The sequence below is a fragment of the Bos taurus genome, chromosome 9 (assembly GCF_002263795.3).
Source record: "Bos taurus isolate L1 Dominette 01449 registration number 42190680 breed Hereford chromosome 9, ARS-UCD2.0, whole genome shotgun sequence".
Lineage (NCBI taxonomy): Eukaryota > Metazoa > Chordata > Mammalia > Artiodactyla > Bovidae > Bos > Bos taurus.
This window is the reverse complement of record NC_037336.1, coordinates 36,310,899-36,332,212: the sequence shown is the minus strand read 5'-3', so window position 1 is coordinate 36,332,212 and position 21,314 is coordinate 36,310,899. Positions and strand designations below refer to the sequence as shown.

Here is a 21,314-nt window from a genome sequence, read left to right as displayed (position 1 = left end):
TGGCTACAGATAAAATGACTGCCCAGAAGTGGTGTCCAATTAATACAGGAGAATATTCAGGATGGAGTTAAAATTTCTCTTTTGATAAAAATTCCTTGCTAGTTAGACTTGCAGTTTAGCCTGAATACAACTGAAGCTTATAGAAGAATTCAGTTGTTCATGGTAATTACGAAGTGTCAAATACAATGTAAAAATTGTAAATCAAGATAAGGTTCTGAGAAACTATACAATCATTTATTTCTAGAAAATAATGAGGAAAAACTACTTAACATTATTTCTGTTGGAGAAAATTTACCAAGTAAGATGTAAATTCTATAAAGTTGTTATGTGTTTTACCAAATCTTAGTCTCTGTTAGTCGTGTTAAAATAAGAAGACCAGCAGATGGCATATTAAAAATAATTCCATTAAACACATCCTAGGAATTGCACAAAAAGACTTGTGTTAGAAATTATATTGAGAGGTAATGAGAAGCAAACATAGGTTATAATCTTCCCTAATGCTCAAATTACTGACTAAAACTGAGTAATGAATTAAGAAGGAAATGTTATATTTTCCTAGTTTTTTTTTCTTCCCATGAAGTGTGTATCACTCCAAATGCTGAGATACAGCATCTGAGTAAAGGCCCACTGCCACCTCCCCTCCTCCAGGTTGAGACTAGATGAACCTTTGTTGGCAAAGTAATGTCTCTGCTTTTTAATATGCTATCTAGGTTGGTCATAACTTTTCTTCCAAGGAGTAAGCATCTTTTAATTTCATGGCTGCAATCACCATCTGCGGTGATTTTGGAGCCCAGAAAAGTAAAGTCTGACACTATTTCCACTGTTTCCCCATCTATTTCCCATGAAGTGATGGGACCAGATGCCACAATCTTAGTTTTCTGAATGTTGAGCTTCAAGCTAGCTTTTTCACTCTCCTCTTTCACTTTCATCAAGAGGCTTTTTAGTTCCTCTTCACTTTCTGCCATAAGGGTGGTGTCATCTGCATATCTGAGGTTATTGATATTTCTCCCAGCAATCTTGATTCCAGCTTGTGCTTCTTCCAGCCCAGTGTTTCTCATGATGTACTCTGCATAGAAGTTAAATAAGCAGGGTGACAATATACAGCCTTTGCACAGTCCTTTTCGTATTTGGAACCAGTCTGTTGTTCCATGTCCAGTTCTAACTGTTGCTTCCTGACCTGTATACAGGTTTCTCAAGAGGCAGGTCAGGTGGTCTGGTGTTCCCATCTCTTTCAGAATTTTCCACAGTTTATTGTGATCTACACAGTCAAAGGCTTTGGCGTAGTCAATAAAGCAGAAATAGATGTTTTTCTGGAACATGTGCAGTTTATTATATGTCAATTATACTTCATTAAAGGTACTAATCATGTATACAGTATTCCTCTACTTGTCTCCTAAGTGAACTGATCCTTTTATCTATTAGATGTTTAAGTGGAAGATGTTAGTCTATCTGTATGAATGTTACTTTTTCATACCAAGAGATGAAATTGCTGATCATTAAGGGTTCCTTGTTTTACTCAGAGTGGAATCTTCTAGAGGCTCTACCTATAGATCCACTCTGACTCCTGTTCAGGAGCCAGTTTTGACAGAGGAAGCTCACCTCCACCTGCCTATCTAGGGGAACCAGGGATTAAATGTATGTGTGTATGTTAGTTGCTCAGTTGTGTTCGATTCTTTGCGACCCCATGGATTGAAGCCCACCAGGCTCCTCTGTCCATGGAATTCTCCAGGCAAGAATACTGGAATGGGTAGCCATTCCCTTCTCCAGGGGATCTTTCCGACCCAGGGATCAAACCCGGGTCTCCCACATTGCAAGGCAGATTTTTTACCATCTGAGCCACAAGGGAAGCCCAGGGATTAAACAGACTTCCCTGAAAAAATCCAGGGCCAGCCTTAATTCAAACTTGGTTCAAATGGGCATCAACTCTCCCACTGTGGTATACCTCTCTTCCCCTCCCTTGTCATCCAGGTCTTGATTCCTGGTTTTACTGGATATCTCTGGACCTTGTAGCTCCCTTCTCTCTTAGGAAAGCATCCATGGCTGCTGCTGATTCAGTGATTTTGATAATACATTGGGTTAGAGCCGCGTGTGCTGCCTTTGCAGTCTCAGACGGTACTGACTGCCCTTCCTTTCACGCCCAGTCTCTTGTATGTTAACGAGCATCTGGCATTAACTTAAGTGTATTTAGTGACTACTGTGTACAGGTTTCTGTGAGTTATTAAGGCTACAACAGTGAACAATACATAGTCAGTATTCTAAGCCCTCATGATGTTTACATTTTAGTAGGAATTATAGAAAGCATAAGCAAAAATTTCTCTCAACATGCCACGTCTTTCATCAAGCCAGAATTATTATCAGCTTCTTGAGGGCAGGGACTTGGAAACAGTGGGCGATAGTGATACTGTTTACATGTCTGCTGCTGCCGCTGCTAAGTTGCTTCAGTCGTGTCCCAGTCTGTGTACCCAGACACACATAGAGCATTTACCCTGTTACATAGTGGCTTATTGCTAGATAAGTGCTTATTGGAGAGCTGGGCTGTTTTCCCACTACTTTACTATGTCTAAAAGTAAATACAATTGTTTACGAAACCTGAAACTGTGGCCTAGAGTCCATACACTGTTGTTCCCCTGGCCTGTCACCAGACATCGCTAAGTGAATCTCAAGCTGGCGGGTGGCGTGGCTGAGACAGGTGGGAATTGAGGCACTCACCAGTTATTCACTGAATCAGTAAACACGCTTTTGAGCCTGACTCTGTGCCCAGGGCCAGAATGGTTTTGTAGGATTTAATTTGTCCTTATGGACGTTAAATTGTAAAATGTTAAGACTAGTCAACAGAGACGATTTGGCTTGGAAACAGTGGTACTAACCCCAGGCCAAAGGGAAGCCAGAAATGAGCAGTGTGGGGGTCTTGGGGTCAAACAAATCTCTATGGAAAAAGCTGGGCTTCACAGGATGTTCAGAAAATTGAAAAGCTGCAGGAAGCAGGAAGGGTGCATATGAGAGAATGAAAAAAAGGGCATGTGGTAAGATGAGCTGTGAGCCTATTAGAAGTGTCATGAAAATAATCACATTTTTTTAAAAACTGAAACTTGTATTTGTATATTCCTTAATGTACTTGTATCTGTGATTTTAGTAATGTATTTAAAAGGTGCATGATGTTTACTAGTTTCTAACTAGTTAAACAGTAAAAAACTTGTTTCTAAACTCTCTCCAAAGGCACAAGGCAAGTCTTTATTTTCTAATAATATGATTACAGTAATTACATTTAATTAATTATTGACCTCAGAACACATAATGTATCCTTCTATTTATTCTCTAATTTTATCCAGTAGATTTCTCATCCAACTCATATTCACCCTCCAATTACAGAGAACTTGCAGACCTGGCCTCTTGTTTTCACTGAGCTTTCATTTTATAATGTTTTGGAAAAAAATTATATGCATAGACCTGGAAGAAAACAATGATAGTTTAATAATGCGACATGGAAGCTGTGCACTCCTCAGACAATTTTGTATTGATTTCAATAGAGCAGAACTAATTCAATACTTTCTGGGCATAGTACACTAGAGAGAATCTTTCAATGAACACTGCAATGAAATGACCCATATTTGTATTGCAAAATAAAGCATGAAACAGTTTTAAGTTCAAAATTGAAATATCCTTAGCAAATTAGGTACAAAATGTTCCCTAGGTACCACAGAAGACATCCCCAATAACACTGCCAACTTTAGTGGGAGCAGTTACATATAATTTTCTAAGTCATTTACTAGCCCCTGAATACACTGGATATCCTCCCCACACAGAACATATGTCTCCTGGGTCCTGATTCCCTTTGTGATAGAAATCCATGTCCATGCTCCCAGCTCAGGCTGAAGGAAGGCCTTCCTCCAGACAGGTCCAGGGACCAGGAACAGAATGGCAAACTTTTCAAAATGGATACACTGCACTCATTCTTAAAAAAAACAAAACAAAACAAAACCCTGGAACCATACTATCTCCGTGAGGTCAGCAGTAGGTATCTGACTTACTTTGGAGGAAAATGACTTGTTATTAGTTTATTTGTGTTCTTCAGTTTCAAAACTCTTCAATCTGGCCATTTCCAATAACCCCAAGCCTCTGAAACCCCATTTAAAAAATCTCCTGACCTCTAACCATTACCTCCTATTCTTCCAGCTTACTGATTCTAGTCTTCTTACTCCAGAAACTTCCTGAACTTACTGGGATCCATCATTACCAGAAATTACAATTTTGAGTCCTTCTAACCATCCTTCTCACACTCTCACTCTATACTTACAGTTTGGATTCTATGGGTCAGCTGTATAACTATTCCTTGAAAACACTCAAGTTTCTCACCACCTCCCTTTTATTCATTATACTTCACCTGTCAAAACTCCAACCATGGAGTATGTGATAGACTGAATTGTGTTCCCCTCATACAAATTCATGCTTTGAAGTTCCAACCCCAATGTGACTATATTGGAGACAGTGCCTATAAGGAGGTAATTAAGGATAAATGTAGTCATAAGGGTGGGGCCCTGAACCCACAGATCAGTGTTTTTATAAGAAACATCAAAGCTCCTTACCTGCTACCCCTCTCTGTTGCTCTCTTTTTCTCTCAATCTTCCACATGAAAACACAGTGAGAAGGCAGCTATTTGTAAGTCAGGAAGAATGTTCTCACCTGAAACTGACCATGCTGGCACCCTGATCTCAGACTTTCAGCTTCCAGCACTGTGAGAAGTAAATTTCTGTTGTTTAAGCCATTTAGTCTATGGTTCTTTATAATGGCAGCCTAAACAGACTGATATAGTGTTAGGCAGAATAATGGCTCCTCAGAGATGTCTACAACCTAATCCCTGAAGGTGTGAATTTGTTAGAGTGTATGGCCAAGTTGTAGATGGAATGAATGCTACTAATAGTGGAACTTGAGATGGAGGCTCATCCTGCGTTATCTGGGTGGGCACACCGAGCAAAGAGGGAGAAGCAGAGAGTTGGGAGCATGAGAAACTGACAAGCTGGATGCTGACTTTAAAGATGGAAGGGAGCAGTGAGCCAAGAAGTGCACTCTAGAAGCTGGAAAAGGCAAAGAAAACGGATTCTCCCCTGGAGTCTCCAGAAGGCATGAAGTCTTTTGGACATCTCAAATTTAGCCAAATGAGACCCATTTTTGACCCATTTTGATCCATTTTTGTACCTCAAGCAAAATAAGACAATAACTGTTTTTTGTGGTATGTTGGAGCAGCAATAGCAAACTAATACCCGCAATTAAACGCAATGATCTACATACTGCTGGCCAGCACCCACAGAGCTGATCACTGGAATAATTACACAACCTTGCTAACTGGCCTCCCTTCAAATATGATGACATATCACATTGACCTCTTGATATTTCCAATCAATCTTAGCACAATCTCTTTTTTACAAATTCACTTTCTCCCTTTCCAAGGTGATTATTTCTTACCTTTGCTTTCCTCAGATCTCTGACACCACCTTTCCTCAATTTACTCTCAGCTAGTGCTTATTTTTTCATAGAAAACTGATTACAGTTAGGGTAATACAGCATCTTCCCACCATTTCTCTAATCTGCTTTCATTGCTATTGCAACTCAATGCATATGCATCCTGCCTTCCACATGTACTGGATGAACTGTCTGTGAGCCAATCAAAAGCTAATCTCTCCTACTGAGCCCTAGATCCCTTCCCTCTTAATTTTTCAGGGACCACCTTAATGGCAAGAGCATTAACTCAGCTCGCGGAAAACATGTAGAAGTCTTTTTTTTTTTCCATGTAGAAGTATTAATTGCACTTTTTTCACTCACATGCCACTTCCAAATGTACAAGTAATTTTTGTATGTCCTGAGTCCAGTGACTTCTCTCATTTCTACTGTTAAGGCTCAGTCCAGTTTCCCCTTCATCACTCACCTGGATGTAGGCTATAACATCCCTGTCTTCACTTTCTACTACTTACAGACTTAGGGATTGTTTTCTAAAGTGAAGCTTAGATTTAACTACTTCCTGACTTACCATCTTCAAAAATCTCTCCACTTCAAAAGTAAAAATTCCAGGCTTTACTATAGGGTATAAAATGTATATCATTGGACATGTCTACTTTTCCATCTCACTTTCTACAACTCCTCTTTCTGTTTACTTTAGTCATGCTGACCTTCTTCTCCTCTCTTTTGTCTTCTGTTTCACAAATGAAAAGATCTGTTCCAACTTCAGGGCCTTTGCTTTTGCTTGAATTGATCTTCCTCCACGTCACTGACTGGATAACTGTCTTCTCCTTATTGATGTCTCAATTCAGATGTCACCTCTTTTAATATGGCTTCAATGGCCCTATCCAATCAAACCTAAGGTTGTTATGTTACATTGCTGGTTAAAAGAAAAAAAAAAACTTTCTTCATAGCATGTATCAGTACCTAAACATATTCATTCCATTATTCACTTATTGTCTGCATGGCTCCATCAGAATACACGCAAGGCATATACTCTTTCAGTGAAGTTTTATGACTAATTCTTACATACTAAATTCCACTACTGAGTCAACTTGGTGGAAGGAAGATTTGGGCAAGCCAAAGTCTTTTTCATGTGATCATTTACTCGTCCTTGAAAGTAGTATGAAAATAGCATTCCTGTGACTTGCGATAGTTCTGGCCAAAGTTGGCATCATTAGAAAACAGTCCAGGCAGTGGCAGCACCCACCTTTATCCTGTTGATTCTGGGACAGGACTGATGACAATAACGTGTATTTCAAATGAACAACTTATACCTGTAGGCATCTGTATTTTAATTTTTATTCTATCACTGCAGTGATGAACGGTTTGGGGCCGTCTCTGCATTTTTTGCTTATGCATTGGCTTGATTTCTCAGATTGGAATGGAATAATCATGATGCTAGAAACAATGTATAGTTCTTTAAATCACTACAGTACCAAGGACATAGCAGGTTCTCTATGAATAGTTTGACTCATTGATGGATTTTCAGTGGAGTTAGGAATGTTACTTACCTTCCTGGGACTTTCCTTTCCTCCATGCCTAACAACAATATCCACATTCTACCTTATCCATCATGCTGTTGTGTTAGCTATGAGCAGAGGAATAATCATTCCCCTTTCTGATTTACAAAATAGAATGTTACTGAAGTTTCTTCAATGGTGATGGCATAAACTCTTAAGAGCTTTTCAGTAGAGGCTTAGCTGTGGAAGATCCAGTGAGACCATTCAAAAGCTTAACTGCTGACGATGCAATGAAACTCCATAATAAATTGATCTCCTATATCATGGGCTGCACAAACAGGAATGTTGTAAACTTTCAATGTATCACTTGGCATTATATTAAGGTACACATTTTCTCACTTAGAAGATTGCTTTTTGAAAATCTGATTGTGTGAGGGTAATAAGTCTGTTTTGTTGTGATACATGTGTTTTTCTGACTGGTACAATATCCATGCTTTGATTTCTGTTTTTCTTGACTGAATCAATCATAGTATAATATATAAATGAAGTGGTTAACATTAAGGGGGTGGCAAAAACTTTAGGGAGGAAGCTAAAGTTAAAACTATAAGAGACAGTCCTTTTTGTTTCTGGTTTAAAACAATAAAAGTATTCCGTGTGTACAGAAAAAAAATTCTATTAATTAGTTCTTTTGTTGTAATTTAGCTCTGCCCTAGGAAAATATACTCTTTTTTGTGTTAAAAGATTATGTGAAAACAAAGATCATTCATTTATTCAGCCAATCATCTTTGCTATTACCTTGTAAGCTTTATAAATGTGAGGACGGGGTCCGTACGGTTCCATCTGTTGCTCCAGTTAGTCATAGTGCCTGTCTGAAAGTCAAATGCATAAATGCTGTGTCTAATGTAAAGTCTCGTAATTACCCATTGACAGGCTTTCCTGATGACTCAGACAGTAAAGAATCCATCTGCAATGTGAGAAACCTAGGTTCGAGCCCTTGGTTGCGAAGATCCTCTGGAAAAGGGAATGGCAACCCACTCCAGTATTCTTGCTGTAGAATCCCATGAACAGAGGAGCCTGGTGGGTTACAGCCCACGGGGTCACAAAGAGTCGAATACGACTGAGCAACAAACACTTTCACTAACTTGTTAAGGATTTCATGCCTTCCTAAATATTTATTTCTCCCACACATGAAAAATACATGAAAATAACACATGAATATTAGAATGATAAAATGTATAATAATTTCCCTGAAGATAGTCACTTACAGACACATTCAGAACAAGGAATAATGACATTTATTTGAAGATGGGGATGAAGTAGGTGCAATAAGGGTGTATAACATGAAACTGGCAACTCTAGAACCCCTCAGGTGAATCACACTATTCTCATAAAAAGCTTAACCAATTCACGATTAGCTGAGACTGGTTCTGCTGTTAAGAAAAGAATAATAACATCATGAGAGCAAAGATAAAATGTTAACCTCTTATGGGACAGGAAAGTGAGGCATAGACACCAGGAAGAATCCACTGACTCTAAAATCCTGTTCTTCCCCTTATAGCACAATCCTTCAATAAATGCAAAAACCATAGTGGAACTGTTGTGATCTTTCCCCACATTATTGCAAAAGTTCAAAGAGATGCTCAATCAAATCAGATGTTGAACTATTCAAAGGTAGTTATCTCTCCTTTCATACTTTGTTTGAAATTCTGTTTAGCCTTGAAGCAGGCTTCTGTGATCGAAGGTGGTAAATGATAGATAGAGTTCAACAGAGTTCTGTGGTGAAGGGTAAGTATTTTAGTGTGTCCGTGACCTGATCCAAAGGCTATTTCTAGCAGTTTGTCATTTAGTACAGAGAAGGTTAGTGAGGTCATGTTGATATATGATCTTTTATGCTCTGAACTTATCACTGCAGTGGAATCAGCCCTACAATTCTCATTAACAGTGAGCCACTATTTTTTGATACTAAAGAATAAAATAAAATAACTGCTTTACTTTATTCTCCAAACTAAAATACAAATAAAACTCAAAGCTTAAAGTTTGAAGTATTTAGCTGGAGAAATCTAGGGCATCTTTATTTTTACCCACGGAAGTAAAAATAGCTTTAGTATTCTCAGAAGAAAACCAAATAGTATCACATTGATGGAATTGCCAGTGAGAAGCGTCTGAACGTTAACATCACCATGATATATATTTAGTTCTAGCAATGAGATTACCTGAAAAAACATTCTAGCATCCTAGCACACATTCCAAAAGGAATAGAATTCTCTAAAGAAAGAAAATGCTGAAGGTGGGAAAGCACTGTGAGATGGGAAAACAACAGCAGCCTAGGAATTAGGACGTGAGTCCTAGTCTCTGATTTGCCCATGTGTGAGCTAAATGACATGCAGCAAAGACCATAACCTCTCTTTACTTGGTTGTTTCTTGCTTGGATTTCACTGACAACCGTTTTGAATGTTTCCAAGTCGGCTGACAAGCCTACCAAGTTCCTTAACCCATCTGAACCACAGACCTTTCTCATTTGGTCAGATTCATCACTGGTTCCAACAGTGTTAAGGACAAAGTTGAAATTTCTTAGCAAGCTGTTCAGGTCTTTCAAGGTTGAACATTTGTTCACCTCTCTAGCCATCTTACCCTACTTCCCTCCTCCTCCGCCATCCTCTTACCATGCAGAGCTACTTAAACTTCTGCTCTTTTATCCACAACTTCATTTCCCCCACCACTGACCCAACCAACTCTCCCATCATGAAGTTCACTAACTGCTTAATTCAACTTAATGACTGCCTTTTTCAAGCAGTTTTATTGACCTTTCCTTCTGGGTTTCGTACCATCCACTATTTTCTTATTTTCTCCACTTTCACTACCCATTAGACTACAACTTCTTGGCAAATAGTAGTAAATGAATGCATAATGAATGAATGAAAATCAACTCTCCTTATTTCTAATTATTTTTTAAGGGGAAGATGGAGCTGAGTCATTGACTAGTACCATCATTAAGGAATAAAGTCATCATTTTTACTGGAAATTAAAAATATCTCCCCTCTCCTCATTCTGGTTGAATGCTCTGGTAGAGCAAAACTGATTAGTTAACCAAACTAACGTTAATTCATCAGAATATTAAGATTAATCTTAAAGCAACTGTTAGTTCCTTTTAGTTTCTAAGCAAAAGAATCTTGCAATTGGCTTTAAATGATAAGTTCCTCCCCATTTGTTCAATAAATCCCCCATTTTCCTACCCTTTCTTAGTTCCACCCTTTCTTAGTTCCTACCCTTTCTTTCATAGTTCCACCTGATTATGATTTATAGATGGGTGTCACCTATCTCTGCCAAAAGCACAGAGGAAACGTGGATCAATGGAATAAAAGATTAATTCCATATAGAATCAGAAAATCTGGGTTTGAGCTTATATATTCTTATGGCGACTTTGGGCAATGGACTGAATCTTTTGGGCTTAATTCTCCTTTTGTGTAATATAGGATGGTGCCCACCTCACAGAGTGATAAGGTAAGGCTCAAATAAGATTACATGCGCTATGAAAGCACTTTGCAAACAATTAAATGCCAAAGAAACATATCATCACTCTAAACCCAAAGCACAGTATTACTTATAACCAGCTCTTCAATCTAGCTTTTTCCTAGAGATAATATATTTGGCAAAAAAGGACTAATTTGAATTTTATCACCTCTGCTAAGTGGTTAGGATAGACACTAGAAAAAAAAAGCCTGAAGAAAAGAGGAAGATCAGTACATTCATTAGCCCAGATATAAACCACAACACAGATCCCTGACTCTGCTACTTGGAATTCAGAAAGTGACATCTCTGCCCTGTAGAACTATGCCTGGTCTCAGACGTTTCTCTCTCTGGCCAGACAGTCACCTCTACGATGGGGAATTGTTGGCAAGAATGGGAATTCAGAGCACATTGAATGTCTCTACAGTGTCTCATATTCTGAAAATGCCTTTGCAATCAATTCTATATATTATGCCCCACAAAGACCTAGAGGAGTATGTTAATATTATCCTTGGACCAGAAAAGGAAGACAGCTAGCAATTAAGTGATTTGCCTCAGGTCATAGAGGGAATTAATGCTGACATTAACACTCACAGGGCCTTCTCTCTGTGCCAGGAGAACTCTTTTACTCCTCGAGTTGTGGGTTTTCAGTATTATGACCAGACTTAACCTGTCTTCAAGGCAGATGACCTTTAGGTACTGTTGAAGGTCTGAGAAGGCAAGTATACACTTTGTTCTGACTGAGCCATGCCCACATGTCAAAAGAGGTAGGCACAATTTTCAGTGGAAAAAATGATACAGAGAAATAAGTTGATTTATAGTTAGGCAGGACATACAAAAAAGAAACAGGAGTGCAAATTTGTGTTTTGTCTTAAGAGTTTGATGTTCTTTCTAGCAGACTGTTCTCAAACAGTTGATTTCTTAAGGATGGGAGTTAACTGTATTAAAATCAGTCTGTATATAAATAATAAAGCAATTGTATGGGACTATTACCACTATTTATTATTATCTTGACCACTGGTTCCCATTTTTTAAATCTTTCTACCAATTCATTTTGGTTATGCATCCTATCCCACCTGTGGAACCTCATATTTACTTCCATATTTTAAAATTTCAAGTTTGCTTACCTTATTAACCATACACTAAAGTGAAAGATAGAAAGGTAAAAAGATATATATCTTAGGCATTAATCTCATTACCAGTAATTTCTAGTTCTTTTAGACAGGTGGTAGGAGGGTACTAACCCATTTCCTTTTAAAACAGGATGATACAAAGCTTACCCCGGTCATTGAAATATGAGCAGGAATGACACATGCTGCTTTGAAGTGAAAGCTTTAAGGGCTAGTGTGAGATGTGCCACAGATATTTCTCTTTTTGCCACAGTAGCTATTGTTTTCAGGTAGTATCTTGTCTGTTTGCCTGGTACTAAACTGAAACCCAACGGAATAGAGGAGTCCAACCCATGGTGAGGATGTATCTTGAGAGACATAAAAAATTCATTTTAAACCACTTAGATTTGTGGGTTGTTTGTAACTAAAGCATAATTTTAATATACTGTCCTAACTGATACAGTTCACCTTGTTCAAAAGGAACACACACACTGAAGGGAATAAGAGATTAGTAAGGAACAGGAAAGGATGTCCACGCACTGAAGTGAAAAGTAGAATGCATTGTCTCTGAGGGAAGGCAAATGGAGGAGCAGAAAGTGACCTTATCTGGATGTATCAGTCAAATGCCTTCCTAACACAGGTGGTAAAACTGGCATGGTGGTCAGACCACCACTGGGAGGCTTTACCCATTTCAGCGTGTCAAAAGTTTTGTTCTGTAGGGAGCCCAGAAATAAACTCATGGACCTATGGCCAATTAATCTATGACAAAGGAGGCAGGCGTATACAATGGAGAAAAGACAGTCTCTTTAACAAGTGGTGCTGGGAAAGCTGGACAACTATATGCAAAACCGTGAAACTAGAACATTCGCTCAGACCACGTACAATAACAAACTCAAAATGGTTTTGAGTTTACGTGGTTTAAAAGTAAGACACGAAACTAGCAAACTAGAAGAGAACGTAGGCGAAACACTCTTCGACATAAATTATAGTAACATTTGCTTGGATCAGTTTTCCAAGGCAAAAGAAATACAAGGAAAAATAAACAAATGGGACCTAAATAAACTTAAAAGCTTTTATACAGCAAAGAAAACCATCACAAAACAAAAATACAGGGTACTGAGTGGAGAAAATATTTGCAAATGATGCAACCAAAGAGGAGTTGATACCCCAAATACACAAACAGTTCACACAACTCAACAGCAAGAAAACAAACAACCCAATCAAAAAACAGGCAGAAGACTTGAATAGACTTTTTTCAAAGAAGTTACACAGATGGCTATCAGGCACATGAAAAGATGCTCAACGTTGCTAATTGTTAGAGCAATGCAAATCAAAACCACAGTGAGGTATTTATCACTCGTACCTGTCAGAATGGCTATCATCAGAAAGTCTACAAAGAACACATGTTGTAGAGGATGTAGAGAAAAAATAACTCTCCTACGCTGTTGGTGGGAATGTAAATTGGTGCCACCACTGTGGAAAACAGTATGGAGGTTCCTTAAAAAACTAAAAATAGAACTACCATATGAGCTAGCAATTCCACTCCTGGGCATATATCCAGGAAAAACAAAAATATTAATTCAACAAGGTTTGTGCATCTTAGTGTTCATTACAGTACTGTTTACAAAAGCCAAGACATGGAGGCAACCCAAGTGCCTATTCACAAATGACTGGATTAAGACAAATATAATGGAATATTACTCAGCCACGAAAATAATGGAATATTGCCGTTTGCAGCAATGTGGATGGACCTAGAGAATACTATGCGTAGTGAAATAAAGTCAGACGTGTGTGTGCGCTAAGTTCCTTCAGTCGTGTCCGACTCTTTGTGACCATATGGACTGTAGCCTGACAGGCTCCTCCGTCCATGGGGATTCTCCAGGCAAGAATACTGGAGTGGGTTGCCATGCCCTCCTCCAGGCGATTTTCCCAGCCCAGGGACAAAATCTGCATCTCCTGAGGCTCCTGTATTGCAGGCAGATGCTTTACTGCTGAGCCACTGGGGAAGCCCATAATGTCAGACAAAGAAAGACAAATCACTCACATGTGGAGTTGACAAAATAATACAAGTGGATCTACACAAAACAGAAATAGACTCACAGACATAGAAAACAAACTTCTGGTAACCAAAAGGGAGAGGTATGGGGGAGAGAGCCAAATTAGGGGTATGGGATTAACAGATACAAACTACTATACATAAAGGGCTTCCCTGGTGGCTCAGAAGGTAAACAATCTGCCTGGAATGCAGGAGACCCAGGTTCACTCCCTAGGTCAGGAATATCCCCTGGAGAAGGAAATGGCAACCCACTGCAGTATTTTTGCCTGGAGAATTTCGTCGACAGAGGAGCCTGAAGTGCTACAGTCCATGGGGGTCACAAAGAGTTGGACATGACTGAGTGACTAACATACACACACTATACAGAAAATAAATATGTAACAAGGATTTACTGTATAATACAGGGATTTATACCCAGTATCTTGTAACAACCTAGAAGGGAATACAATTGGCAAAAAACAAAACAAAACACACACACACACACACACACAATGGAATCACTATGTTGTACTCCTGAAACTAATACAACATTGTAAACCAACTATACTTCTATAAGAAAATTTGTTGTGATAAAATGGCAGAATCTGACAAATTCTTGACTTATCCAGAAAATAAAATGACCTTTTAAAAGCAACATTCTGGTTTTTCAAAAGCTGAAGAGGCAGAGAGAAGAAATGTAAGTTAGAATTAAATTGTCTCACTAAGGAAGAATTGCTTTGCTTAAGGTGAAGGAAGTAACGGAAAACATGGGAAAAAAATAGCAACGGAATTCGGAAACACTGGACATGGAAATATACTCCAGCTCCTAGAAAAGTGAATACAAAAGATTTAGATAAATTTTGATAACAAAATCAAAATTTAAAAGGAATCAGGAATCTGGCATAAGCTAGTATATTATATTCCAATAAGGTCACAATCCCCTGGTGGCTCAGATGGTAAAGCGTCTGCCTGCAATGCGGGAGACCTGGGTTCGATCCCTGGGTCGGGAAGATCCCCTGGAGAAGTCAATGGCAATCCACTCCAGCACTCTTGCCTGGAAAATCCCATGGACGGAGGAGCCTGATAGGCTACAGTCCATGGGGTCGCAAAGAGTCGGATACGACTGAGTGACTTCACTTCACTTCAAGGTCACAATCCTGAGTAGGAACCCTCAGTCCTTGCAGGATATTATATTACTCCATTAATTAATTCAACAAATGTTTATGGAGCAACTACTAGGAGAGAAGAATTGTGTTAAAATGTTGAGAGTCAGAAGAGAATATAGTTCTGCTCTCAAGGAGCTTACAGTATAGTGAAACAAAGAGATAACAAACAAGCTAGCATTTATTACATACTTAGTATTTGTTGGTGATTATGACAGGGACTTAACATAATTTTTTCCTTAATTTTTACAAGTCTGCTGCATAGGGGTTATTGTCCTTTTAAACAGGAGACCCTGAAGCTCAGGGAGATACAATAATTTGGATGTACATTTAAAAAATAAAAATGATTGACTAAAATAGGACTTGAAATCAACTTTCTGTGATTTCAGTCTCTGTATTCTTTCAACCATGTTTTGATGCCTTCATACCTAACTTTAAAATTATGTGATACCTTCTTTACATTTTTGAAATGTTAATTTGTGTGTGTGTGTGTGTGCTATAATTAGACAATGGATTCATCTCACAGGGAAAAAACTACCTTTTTATATGATTACATTTTAATCTCTTTTTTTTTTTTTGTAGTTCAACTGGAAGATGATTTTAGAAATTGATGGCACATTAATGATTTATAAGCCATATTTTGAGAATCTTTCTAGTAAGTCACATACAAAATACTAAATTGTTTTTCAGGAAAGAGTCTAGAAATCAAATTTAACACAGGAAAAGGAATACTCTTAGATCTAAAATAACAAAATGTTCTTTAAAGAGATCAGCAATGATTAAGCTGGTTTTATAAATTTATAGCTGAGGGTAGAAACTTTCTTCTTTTAAGAGCATTTAGTTCTTTTTCTTCAGGATGGGAATTCCAAGAAATCAACAGGAAAGTTTCTTACAGTGTCCCCTGTCAGAAATCCCAGTAACGTACATCTATAAATGGAGGAAGACTTGGCATCTGAGACTACAGCTCACCATTGACTACAATCCAGACAGCTAAACTGATTTTAGCATTCTGGAAGAAAAACTGCACCTATGGTGCTGAATTGCTTCTACGAGTCTTGAGCCAAATATTAATGTAAATTTGAAAGGAAACAAAAAGCATTCAAACTCTAATGTACCCTGGGCTTATAAATCGGAATTCAGTCACTTTAAATTAAGTTGGATTTCTGGAAGGAAACCTGCTCTTATCTTTGTATTACTGCTTTGACCTACAGTTTATGTATCGTATAACAGTGTTCTAACTTTTCAGCTACAACACAAACGGAAAGCTCTGTATTGGAGGCTTCGTGGTAACGCTCACTCCAGCAAACACAGACACACACCAGAGCGGCAGCCCAAGGTATTACAAGGACATGAGCTATTTCACTCGGATGCCTTTCTGTAATCTGTGCATCAAGGAACAATTTACGGTTGGTTCTTTTTACTTTTTTGTTTCCTTATTTTGATTTAAAAAGTAATACATGTTCATTACAGAAACATTAAGAGTTCCAGGTAAGCCAAAAAAAAAAAAATATATATATATATATATATATATATATAATCTCAATATGAAACAAAAACTATTGGTAACATCTTGGCTTATATCTTTCTAAATCATTTTCTTGGTAAATAAACTAAATTTTCTTCCTATAAAAGTGCAATACTATTTATTATTTTTTTCACTTAATATGTTAACATGTTAAAGAAGATTTACAAATAATTTTAAATAGCTGTATAGTATTAGTGCAGGCCTCCCTGGTAGCTCCGCAGTAAAGAATCTGCCTGCCAATGCAGGAGACATGGGTTTGATCCTTGAGTCAGGAAGACACCCTGCAGAAGGAAATGGCTACCGACTCCAGTATTCTTGCTTGGTAAATTCCATGGACAGAAGAGTCTGGCGGGCTACAGTCTATGGGGTTGCAAAAAGTCCGACGTGACCTCGAGGCTAAACAACAATAGTATTAGTGCATGGTTATTCTACTTTTTTCGGAGAAGGCAATGGCACCCCACTCCAGTACTCTTGCCTGGAGAATCCCATGGACGGAGGAGCCTGGTAGGCTGTAGTCCGTGGGGTCGCTAAGAGTCGGACACGACTGAGCGACTTCACTTTCTCTTTTCACTTTCATGCATTGGAGAAGAAAATGGCAACCCACTCCAGTGTTCTTGCCTGGAGAATCCCAGGGACGAGGGAGCCTGGTGGGCTGCCGTCTCTGGGGTCGCACAGTGTCGGACACGACTGAAGTGACTTAGCATTCTACTTTTTTAATAAACCAAGCACTATATTTGAATATTTAGGCTATCTCCAATATTTGGTTATTATAGTAGCATTCCTTAAAGATATTTTTCACCATCTTTGGAAAGAAACTGAATGCTTATTTTTAAAAAGTTATTATTCATCTGTGAAAGCATTGGTTGCTCAGTCGAGTCCGACTCTTTGTGACCCCATTTACCTGTACATTTGTTTATTTTCAGCAAATGTTAAAAATAACATTTTGAAGGTGGTAAATAAGAAGTCAGCTGGCAAAAAAATAAATAAATAAATAAAGTTTGCTAACTTCAAATCTTAGTTCTGACAGCTTATCCTATCTTCTTCTCAGTTGGGGTCTAGTCTCAGGCCCAGCCTGGGGACGAGATGCCTGTCCTTGCTTCCCTTCTTAAAGATGTGAGGGATCTCCCCTGGCCCAGTCCCGCCACCAGCCCCTATCCCCAAGGATGAGCCCAGTTTGTGCAATGCTAAAAGAAGGGTCCAGCTGGGATCCTCTGCCACTCTCCTTAGCTAGCCTTGCTACCGACAGTTTCCAGAATGTCTGACCGGCCCTTAGAATCATGTCTTGGTCGCTTCAGTCGTGTCTGATTCTCTGAGACTCTATGGACTGTAGCCCACCAGGCTCCTCTGTCCATGGGATACTCCAGGCAATAATACTGGAGTGGGTTGATATGCCCTCTTCCAAGGATCTTCCCAAACCCAGAGATTGAATCTACATCTCTTATGTCTCCTGTATTGTTAGGTGGGTTCTTTACTGTCAGTGTCACCTGGAAAGCCCTGTCTGGAGCCCTTAGGAGTCACTTTAGCAGGATCCAGGCCATCCTGACCTTTGGGGTTGTGCTTAAACCTTTCACCATTTCACAAAAACTTTCTATCATACATCACACATTTAGTGAGCCCTTGCTTTTGGGAAGATTGTCTGGGTCTGGGACATAGCTAGAACAATGCAATCTCCAACTCTATAAAGTGGGTCTATGGTTCACAAGTCCTGCGGAGGGAATTCTGAGGAGTGAGAGAGAAAGCATGCATTTATTACATCCAGTTGAAAAAAATCTCTGAAATTTTTCAGGAGGATGGTAGCTTATATTTAGTTTTCAACATGATGGTCAATCATATTTAGTATGAAATGACTGTGGCATTAGATATTTGTAATGTCTTTAGCTCTATGTGCTTTATTTTCATTATTTTCCCTTTTAAACTCATGATAATCTTTGTTAACATGAGCTTGGAAAGAAAAGAAAATCACCTAGGATATATAAATTACACTTTTGTTAACATGTTATAAGAATATTATCATATGTGCCATCAGCTGGGCCTCCACCACCTACACATTTCCCACTTTTGCAGGAGTGTGTGTTGAACAATAAGGCGTGGGTCACAGAAGTAAAGAAACAGGGATGACTCACAGGTTATAATCTTATCATCATTTACACAAGATTGTAACATCTGATTCACTGAACTCTCAATGTGAGGATATCTAATTTTAGAAACCGAGTCATTAAGCAAGTGAAAACAATTTTTTCCTATTTCAGTGTCAAGTGGTTTTGTACAGAATTTTTAATTTTTTTGACACTGCCCATACTCATGATTATAAATTGGAAGAGGTCTCAGAAATATTCTAGCCTAAGACTTTACTGATAGAGATGAAAAAACTGAGCTAAAGTCAAGTGACTTGATGTTCCTTCAATGTAGAGATTTGAATCACCAAAAGCAATGAAATATTTCTTTAAAAAATTGAACAGAACAAGGTTTATACCCAAGAGAAAATTTTTTTCATAAAGTGTCAAGAAAAGGAAAATAATCAATTAATAGTTGTCCAATTATCAAATCCAAAATTTTTTTAAATTTTATTTTATTTTTAAACTTTACAATATTGTATTAGTTTTGCCAAATATCAAAATGAATCCGCGACAGGTATACATGTGTTCCCCATCCTGAACCCTCCTCCCTTCTCCCTCCCCATACCATCCCTCTGGGTCGTCCCAGTGCACCAGCCCCAAGCATCCAGTATCATGCATCGAACCTGGACTGGCAACTTGTTTCATACATGATATTATACATGTTGAAACAAATTCAAAATTTTTAGCCTGACATTAAAATTCCCCTTTTTTTGGTTTCTAACTAGCACAAGTTTTCCTCTCTAGCTAAATTAATTACACCATTTGGCATGCTAATACACGGCTTTGACCTTCTTCATGCCTAACTGTGGTGTTGGAGAAGACTCTTGAGAGTCCCTTGGACTGCAAGGACATCCAACCAGTCCATTCTAAAGGAGATCAGCCCTGGGTGTTCTTTGGAAGGTATGATGCTAAAGCTGAAACTCCAGTACTTTGGCCACCTCATGCGAAGAGTTGACTCATTGGAAAAGACTCTGATGCTGGGAGGGATTGGGGGCAAGAGGAATAGGGGACGACAGAGGATGAGCTGGCTGGATGGCATCACGGACTCAATGGATGTGAGTTTGAGTGAACTCCAGCAGATGGTGATGGACAGGGAGGCCTGGCGTGCTGTGATTCATGGGGTCGCAAAGAGTCGGACACGACTGAGTGACTGAACTGAACTGCACTGAACACCTAGCTCAGAAATCCAACCCTCATTTCTCCAGAGAAATAGGTCTTTCCTTGGTCATGGAACTTCACTCACATGTAATTTGTAAGGAACACATTTACTTGCAAATACAAAATTTTCCTTTGGAAGTTCAGTAACTCTTTGCATTTGTTGATATTTGGTGTCCCCCAAATCTTTTTTTTTTTCTCCCCTCAAGATTTTACAACCATGTGAACTGCTAGGATGCACCAGGGAGAATTTGCTGCTCCCTGGATTTCTGTTTTCAAGCATTATGTAAGGATAGCAGCTGCCTCCCTTCTTATCTTTACTGTGGTCACCACCATGTCCACTTTCTAAAGTGGAGGTGAAACCTGGCTGTGCCTCTAGCAGTTCCCTTTCAGGAAGAGGGAACCTGCCATGAAAAGCTGCCTCTTCTGGCTTCAAGTCACCTCTGGAAGGCTCTCTGAACTCCCTAGCTTTGAGTTTTCCAATTGTTGTCCCTGCTTTTTTGTTCCGCTCTCTCTCTGACTGTTTTTGCCACTGAGGACCTAACACTTTACACTGTGTCCTTCTTGATGGTGCAGCTAGGGCTGGCTACCTCTGACAGTCCCAGCTCCAGAGACCCCAGCACAGGTGACAACTGCCTCCAGCTTGGAGGGAAGGAGAAGCCCAGAGCGCAGGTGACGAGGATGCAGGCTGGGCCAGGCTGAAGGTTGTCGAGTCATCAGTTTCATTTCCCTCAGTCTCTAGTCCTTATACTTCAAGCACTTCAACTCATCACACCCAGTCCCTGTGCCCACACACATGCAACAAGACCAAAAGATGTGGGTTGTTTCCTATATCAGACTGATCATGAGGTTTGGGTAAATGAGTTTTGAAAATATTCTGGCTTATATTTTTCCACTACTATGGCTCAGTTTTTGGTAATCAGAACTGTTCAAAATCAGCTATCCCCTCTTTTTTTTAAGTCTAGTGGGACTAGCTGATGAAAATGAAATCCTGATAACGGGGGACAAACAACACAAAGTATTTAACTATAAAGATAATAATATCCTTCGGTTTTGGTACATTTGAGACAATGGAATTGAAATGTATCTCCTCCTTCAGAAGTTAAAGGGTGCATATTATTAACAAGATAAAGGGTCCAAATTATTAACAATCAACAATTGATTTTCAGATTTATATTGTTTTGGATCATTTTGCATACTTCTCTCCAGAAGATTGCTCGATGGTAGTATGGAAAATGTCCTCTAAAATGAGCAAGGAAGATGCAATATTCCAAAGCATGGTCTTTGGGGTGATTCCAGTTGTGTGGCAAGAAGCAATTTGCTAGGTTGGCTACTTTTGCTAGAAATTTCTCAAAAGAGGCAGCCAGGATATAAGATTATATATCTGAGATTGGCACTAAACTCTATCTGGAGAAAGTAAATAAAATGTAATTGATTTTTCTCTGGAAATGTGATATTCTACTGAAATTTTTAAAAATGTAACAATGAATTAAATGACTTTATTTTCTTTCCCTTTAAAAATACAAAACACTGCTGAAGTTGAAATATATTCAGAAAGAATTATTATTTTAGCTTTTATAGTACCACGTATCAAGAGCAATCTAACTGGTTTCCCCCAACTGAGAACAGTATGTACAACTTGAAAAATTTATGTCTTTCAATAGAAAGTCCCTTCTTAACGCATACAGTTTTAAAGGTGCATTCTAAAGGTCATTTAAAAGTGAGAAGATTAAATTTTAGGACAATGTAT

At 38.7% G+C, this 21,314-nt stretch overlaps 1 protein-coding gene across 15 annotated transcripts in view; it reads right to left on the bottom strand.

The window, feature by feature from the left end:
• The window catches only part of HS3ST5 (heparan sulfate-glucosamine 3-sulfotransferase 5), a 293,471-nt gene that overhangs the window by 42,403 nt on the left and 229,754 nt on the right, over positions 1–21,314 (bottom strand).